The sequence below is a fragment of the Limulus polyphemus genome, unplaced genomic scaffold, assembly GCF_000517525.1.
Source record: "Limulus polyphemus unplaced genomic scaffold, Limulus_polyphemus-2.1.2 Scaffold1, whole genome shotgun sequence".
NCBI classification, from domain to species: Eukaryota; Metazoa; Arthropoda; class Merostomata; order Xiphosura; family Limulidae; genus Limulus; species Limulus polyphemus.
In genome coordinates, this window is record NW_013665611.1 from 2,591,987 (window position 1) to 2,600,485 (window position 8,499).

Consider the following 8,499-nt stretch of genomic DNA (forward strand, 5'->3'; position numbering starts at 1 on the left):
TCAAGCCGTCTCCAACCATTATTAGTCTCAAGTGGGTCCCTCGTCATCGAATTTGAATTCATTTATTTGATGTTTTCATATATTGTTGTTGCAACATTTTTCGTCATGGGTGAAAGCGATACAAATCTCATAACTGTCCCATCTTCTAATGATTTTACTGCAAAAGAACTAAATATTACGAATGAATACAATTAGGTTTTAACAGAGTAAAGTTGAATAAAATCCACCCTCAAAGACGTTCTTTAGCTAAACAGAAACTATAATGAGAGCTATATTTATTAAAGAAATAATATGATTTACTAGCATTACAAATTGTTTTGTGTTTGATGTTTTTAAAGACATTCACTTTGATTTTTTCACATTAAAAAACAAGAAGACAGAACTCGTTGAGATCATTTCAGAAACTACAGAAATAAAGTTACAATACATTTTACATTGTATATAAGCACATCCCAGATTCAGCAGATTTTATCCCAATATTCCTTTAAGAAGAGCTTGTAGCCCTGATTTCACGATTGTATTTTTTTTTGTCCTTTATACAGCATTTATATTCTTTTAAATTTGTCAGAAAAGGAAAAATGACCTGCTGCGTGTGATTAATATTATCACAGCAGAGAAAAATATCTATGAAATTATGTTTCATGGCGATAACGAAATGATACAGTACACCTTATCTCCAACATCATGAATATGTTCTCTAATCCAGCCTTTATATTGTTTGCTCCTTGGAATCCGCCTACCTTTATCTATTCATTGATCAATACCTGATTGGTTATACGTAGCAAAGAACTGAGACTCTTTGACCAAAGTGGTTCAATACACGGGGTGTCTCCTGCCATGTAAACACTAAATAACTTACACCCCAATCTTTCGAACTGGCCGTAGTGTAAATAATTACTACCATTTACACCTAATGATCGTTTAGAGGTTAGAACATGGAGATGTTACAAATTACGTAAACCCGCAGTAAGAAACAAACAACTAACATAATGATCCCCTTGTAAAAGCAGTAGCTTTGAATTTTACTATCGCTGGTTTCATATTTATAACTTCATACTTTCTAACTATAATAAATGGAACACACTCCCACTGGTTGAATTATTGTAACCAGTGGAGGTGTATTCCATTTATTATATTTTATTTTGTTTATTATATTCATTATAGTCAATTATTGTAACACCACACTTTCTAACTATTTAAATAGAATATACCACCGCTGATTTCGTGGTTGTAGCATCATACTTACACCATGTAAATAGTACATGCCACCGCTGATTTCGTGGTTGTAAAATCATACTTACACCATGTAAATAGTATATGCCACCGCTGATTTCATGGTTGTAACATCATACTTACACCATGTAAATAGTATATGCCACCGCTGATTTTGTGGTTGTAGCATCATACTTACACCATGTAAACAGTATATGCCATCGCTAGTTTCGTGGTTGTAACATCATACATCATGTAAATAGAATATGCCATCGCTAGTTTCATGGTTGTAACGCCATACACCATGTATATAATATATGCCACCGCTGATTTTATGTTTGCAACATCATACTTACACCATATAAATAGTATATGCCACCGCTGATTTCATGGTTGTAACATCATACTTACATCATGTAAATAGAATATGCCATCGCTAGTTTTGTGGTTGTAACATCATACATCATGTAAATAGAATATGCCTTCGCTAGTTTCATGGTTATAACACCACTCCCATACCTTCTAACTGTGTAAATGGAAAGCATATTTCGTGTGTGTGTATGATAATTTAACCGAAAAGAAAGTTTCATAAAACAACAGTGCTGCTTGTTTTCATTGTGTTTTTTTTTTACTATCCAGCAAAAATATGCCACCGCTGGTTTTAAGATTGTAACATCATAATTTATTATTTCGTAATATGTTATGTCTGCGATAACCTAACCGAGACTGAACTGGTTTCATGGTTGAAACTTCATACTTCCTCCCTATGTAAATGGAATGGCTTCTTTGTGTACATTATAAGCCAGTCAAAATCGAAAGCTTTTACAGAACGGTAGTGTTGGCCGTTTTCAGCTGTTTATATACGGGTAAGTTAAAGAGAATTATTGGACGTTATAATGATAACTCGGTGAAAGACAGAACTAATAAGTTTTCCTGCTGACAGAAAAATGACCGATTACCACCCAAGAAAGGACCAGTCTTGTTTATCTTATTATCTCCCAAAGTTCCGAAAATAAACCGACTACTTCTGAAAGACGGTATTAATAAACACGTTTTTAAGGGGCAGTACTCTAATTGGACGATGGATGAATAGTCTTAACGTTCATGTTATAGCACGATAAATTACAGTAATTTAGTAGGAATCACTTATGGTTACTCTTTAATATATTAAATCGAAGTCTATAACTTCAATCGGGTAATGAATCGGAATTTTTTCAAGATAATTAGCACAAAGTTTCAGCCAGTAAATCAAATAGTTTTTCATATTTCTCTTTCAATTTATTATACAATTTCGAGATGTTCCTATACAGTGAGTTTTACTACAAATTACTTTGGTTGGAAACTGACAAGAAAATTGTACATCGACAATGCAGAAACCTGACTTAAAATATTTAGTTTTGTGTACGGATAGTGATAGAACACGTGAAAATGTTTAAGACAAAGCTTTTGTTATTATCCCCTCCCTCTTTTCGCTGACACAGCAGTAAGCTCGAGAGTTTATAAAGCTAAATTTGGGATTCGATTCCCGCGGTGGTCGCAGCGTAAGTTGGTCATTGTGCAGCTTTGCAATTAAACAAAACAAACTCTTGTTATCCCCTCCCCAAACTTCAACATCCTGACTACAGAGCATTTATTTCGCACTCTTTTAGCAAATAATATTATCTCTATATTCTTTTTTATTATTATTATTTTGTGTAGAAAATAACAGTAATGTGTGAAAGATATTTGACAAATTTCATTTAAAACTTCTTATCACCAAAACTAATTTTTGAAAGCGATAAGAATAGTAAAGCCACAAGAGATTGTACTTTAGGGCTATAATAATTGTAAGGCTGTAATGTGCCTTAAATGTTATTATACTGCGACTGTTTAGTATTGTATATGTATTAACACTTTAGGTCTATGCGTCTTTTTGCTGCGTATTTTTCATCTATTATAATAATACTCAGTTTTTGTCTGTCCGGAAAATGCGCATGCACCTCATTATGTAAATACACATGCGCGCACACTTTACTTAAACGGATGTAAATATACATTAGTATACTTTTGTACAACATCATATTGAAAGCTTATCAAAGTTTTTAAAAAGGTCTAAAATTAGGTAGTAGAATAACATTATAAGTTTAATTATTGATAGTATTAAGTATGGTAAAGCTTAGCTTTTAAACTAAAACAAAAAACGTACACAAGTTACAGCGTTAATTTATCTTTTTATCGAACATAGCCCGTACTTAATAAAGGCTTAACTAATGTTAGGTCTAAGACAAATGGACTTATTAATTTCGGTGTATGCGATTAAAATTATTTTGTATTATTCTAAAAATCCTGTATTTAAAAAAGTACTGTTGCAATAAAGACATTCATTTAACGGCACATGTTTTGCGGATCTCAGCTAGTATATAATAATAATAAACATGAGACGCAACTTAGCTTTTGTGGATTTAAACTGGCACTCAAGACTTTTTTCTGCTAACTTTAATTTTCTTTTATTCGAGAGATAATATTGTATTAAACGAATAATATTACAAGTCAAAGTTAAACCAACAGAAGAGAATATTTAGATAAGAAATAAAACATTTTTTTAAGTTGCAATTTTAACACCATAAGTTTGCGAAGCATTGGAAACACGTCTCCCAATGTATAAGCGGTAGCGGTAAATCTACGGACTTATAAAGCTAAAATTCGAAGTTCGATTCCCCGCGGTGGACACAGTAGATAGTCCAATGTAGCTTTGCTCTAAAACAATTGAGCGTAACATCCGTAATAAAAATCACTTCTTAATTTGTCCATTACGAATATCACGTCAGAGGTGTGTGCGATTAGAATTTCGAACTTATCTTTTACTTCCTCACACACACACTCTTGTGAAAAACCATCTGCAATCTAATGTAGTTTTAGAATTGACAAAAAAAACAAATTTTTGTTTTTAAATAAAGTCCTACAAAATTGGGTGGAATAAATTTCAGGTAGGTTTCCTTCAAAATGAAAAAATGACACATTATCTGTGAAGCCAAATAATTCTTATTAAAAAGTTCGTTATTTTTAAATAGTCTGTTTCGTATTAACTAACACATTTTGAATTAATTACAATACAGTACGTTATTACTAAATTATGTGTTACGAAATATAGACTTTTTTATGATTCAGTACCACGTTTTTATTGACTAACTTATTTCCGTTTATGTGTTATTACGTATTGAGATAAGAACCTGAGTTCTACACCTTAATGATGAATATTATACATCATGTGAGAACGCTTTCACCCCTCAGTATAACACAAACTAGAAGAATCTGAATCTGAATTCACCTGTGGTGATGAAAGTCGTCTTTTCACATAATTAATAATAGAGTAAAAGTAATACACTGCCTTACACGGAAATAGACATGGATTTATATATGTATATTATTAAAAAACATTGGTCTGTTATATATGTGCTTTTTTCGCATTATGACTGAGCCTCAATAGAAGGTTCTTGAATTACCATATTCATAATAAAGATATTGAAAATCACACAGAAGATGATGTAGTGGAAAATACTGAGAAAGTACATACTCTCAGAGCTAATGTTTTCCCACGAATCTATTAAGAATGAATAATAACCTGATCCAAGTGTGCTGATTGGTTATCCTACTAACCATAGATATGCAATAAGATACTTCTTTAACTATTTAAGTTACCTGACAAGCAAACTGATAATAGAGAGAAAGTGCGACAACTATATAGGAAGATTGACAAGTAGGGAAACTAGTGAGCAGTTTTCTTAAGAAACAGTTTAATTGATAGGAACACAAGGAAAGTGAAAGAGGGTAAGCTAGATCAAATAATAGACAGATAGACTGACTAATAGGATATTACAAGTACATAACTGTTTGTTTCGAATTTTAGATTTCTGGATGATTACGGCCCGTTATCAGATACGCAGAGAGAAAACATTTGTAAGTATGCAAGTCTTATGCTCATAAGAAGTTATGTAAATACGACTGGCCCCCTCATTATGATGCTCCTACTCCTCACACAAAATAGAATGATCACATAATATGTCTGGTGAAAAATGCTTGAGCCCTACATATTCAGAAATTTATTCATAACATGGTTAATGCGCGAGACAATAAGTGTGCAAGAACGAGCATTTCAAAGGAATGTGATATCGTCTGCTTAACGGAATCGTCGTTATCAAGAGTTTGTTAAAAGCGGCAACTGAACGAGAGTACGTTTACCCGAATAATAATCACTTCTGCTGCCACCGCTGGTGATTGACTGAGGGAAAAGACTTTTATGCAAGCCAATAAAAATTCAACAGACGTCAAACTGTGTACAAACTGAACGATTTCTTTAATAATAGTCAGGATTCGAGTATCCCAACTGAACTGTGTGATGAACATCATAAAACTGTCTTATGTTATTAAAAAACAGTTTAAAACCCACTTTGCTCAGATTCAAATAGGAAAATACAGCTTTACAGATGGACGTGAAAAATGATAATTTGAACAACTTATGACTGCAATCGTGTTAATGGTTGATGAATCGCATTTTTCTTTTCGTTTTATGCATTGATGGTCGAGTAAAAATTTGAAGAAAGTCACATTATACACTTGACCCTTCTTGAATTCTTGTGAGGTGGTGTAATGGGAATGGGAATGTTATATCGAAAGGAGTTGCATTCGTTTATTTATTTCGAAGACCAACAACATTCACAGAGTAACTTGAACATTGTTTCTGATCATATGATCCCCACAATACAACATTTCTACTCTGGTGAACAAGAGCTCTTCCAAAGCAATGGTCTGACAACTTACAATGTTTATATTGTGCGAAATTGGTTCGAAGAACATGACAGACACCATAGCCATCATCCTTGGCCAGCAAAATAATCTGACCTCCATCCCATTGAGCGTTTTTAGAATGAGCTTGAACGCTTTCTTGTCATTGCGATCTTTTGCCAACATCTATGAGCTAAATGCTGGCCAAGCTCTTCGACGAATAAGTTATAATTTAACAGTATAACTTTGGCATCTTCTTGTGTCTATGCCACGCTTTGTCTAAGCTTTTTTGCAGGCGTTAAGTGGTACAACCCAATGTCAGGTGGTAATCATGAGCCAATAGTAGTAGTAAATAGTTTTAACACGTCAAATATGACTTGAAAGGTACCGTCTCATTTTTCGAAAAGAAAGAACACTGTTTTAGTTATTATATATTTATGTTTTTTATTATTTTATAAACAGATATTAATGTTACAAGGAACGAATTAAAGAATAAGATTCTTACGTTTGTGTAGATAAGCTAAACATGTTTTTTTTTCCTTTGTAGCTGACGAAAATAAATAGATTTCTGTGTGACTTAGCAAGTAACTACAATAGCACAATTCTAATGAAACTAAATTAAGAGAGACTTTTTATATTAGTTTTCATTTTTATACATTTAAGGATATTTCTGTTCTCATGCATTCAAAGTATAACATTATTGCGGTCATGTTCTTAAAAATAAAACTTTAACCACGGTATCAATAGTGTTTTTTTATCTTTTTTAACAAAGTTGACTTATAACCACTTCCCTATGCAACGCTAAAGTAACCCAGCTTTTCATCTGACATAAATACTTGACATTTATGTTAACAGGGACTTAACGTCTCACGATAAAAAACCTAAGAATACAGGCGATGTTGTTGTTTTTTCAAATTATAACTGTATTATAAGCAAGATGCTATATCACTTGGTACTCAAGGCTTTCAGTCACACTGCAATTGTATAACAAGTACAGAGAAGTTGATGTGCCAACACACGGAAGTAATCGCAAGAAGAAAAATTATTCAAAAATTACTTTCTGTTTCTGACAGCTTCAGTTCAGACATATACATCCAACTCCTTGGCAGCGCGCAAACAGACAGTTATTATTAGCGTTGAAAACAGACCGCTCCAGCAGCAAAGAACTCCGTCTACTGCCAAGGGACTCCTGCAGACCGCCTAGCGATATATAGGCTAGGTTCCCACTCGCCTTAAACTGGAATCAGGTAAATATTTACGGTGAATGAAAGATACTACTCATAACAAATTCCAATTAAACATTTATTAGCTAGGCCTAAGGAACACTTTCCCCCTTAAAAGATAAACAACACTAAGCATGAGTAGTGCACTTATATTAATATAATTCGAAACAGTTATTTAAGCCAAGCAAGTAGACCAATAGTTTTTGTTCGTAGTGAATTTAACCCTAATCGTTCTGCTTTTATAAACGTGTAATAGTTATCTTATACACTTTCTATGGGACTTTTTCGTTTATTCGGTGTTTGATGAATATTTATCAAATATAATACAACATCTGGTTACGCTTCGTTTGGGGAGGTGTAGCTGTGACTACAATTAAAGTGTAGGTCTTGAAATAAAAAATTATCTTAAATGCAAAGAATATTTCCTTCCTTATCTTTCCTTTTTTCTTTTTTTTTGTAAATGGAATGGTTATAAAATATATAATAATCCAGTCCAGGATAGATAAAGTCTGTCACATCTGTTAAGCAATCGCCACTCTTTTATACTGAACTAAGTTTAAACACGTTTTGAAATTGGTTTGGTTGCTGACAGTAAGCTATCTGATTAGCAAGCAGTTATATTTATATTATAATAATTTCATTTATTATTAATGCGCGACTTAATGATTGAGCTTATATCCGTCTCCGTGAGTAAACGTTCGACAAGGAAATAAATAGATGAAAAAACAAACTTTGATTAAACTGTTAGTAAGTTACATTCCAAATATCTTACTGCAACTGGCTGAAGAGGCCTAGTGATTATGTAAGTTGGTTCTCACTATCAATGTTCTACTGAGAATTATGTTAGTAAGTTAAATTCCAAATATCTTACTGCAACTGGCTGAAGAGGCCTTGTGATTATGTAAGTTGGTTCTCACTATCAATGTTCTAATGAGAATTATGAACCGCAATATTCAGGGAATAGTTACCCATACAAAAATTTTCAAAGACAATGATCTTGCATAAACAATATATTATTATCATTGCTTCATGCTCTTCTGTGTGAAATTATAGGCTGGATAACATTGTAAGTTACTATTGAATATCACGACGTGGTAAATTTCGAATTCGATGACGAGGAACCCACTTTGAGACTAATAATGGCTGGAGACGGCTTAAATGGGTAATGAAGAAAAACTTTAATATAAGTTTAACATGACAGCAAATGTACAACGTTTCGACAAGGTTTTGTCATCATCAGGTACGATCCTACGATCTATATTTCTATCTACAGATTCATAGATTCCTACGATCTATATTTCTA

The 8,499-nt window shown here is 33.0% G+C and overlaps 1 long non-coding RNA gene across 1 annotated transcript in view; it reads left to right on the forward strand.

Moving 5' to 3' along the window:
• The window catches only part of LOC111087251, a 61,616-nt gene extending 54,402 nt beyond the window's left edge, over window positions 1-7,214 (forward strand). Inside the window, exons 2-3 of the long non-coding RNA XR_002611964.1 lie at window positions 5,099-5,148; window positions 7,047-7,214. This is a non-coding gene — a long non-coding RNA (uncharacterized LOC111087251). The remainder of the gene's footprint in view (window positions 1-5,098; window positions 5,149-7,046) is intronic.
• Window positions 7,215-8,499: the final 1,285 nt, after the last annotated feature.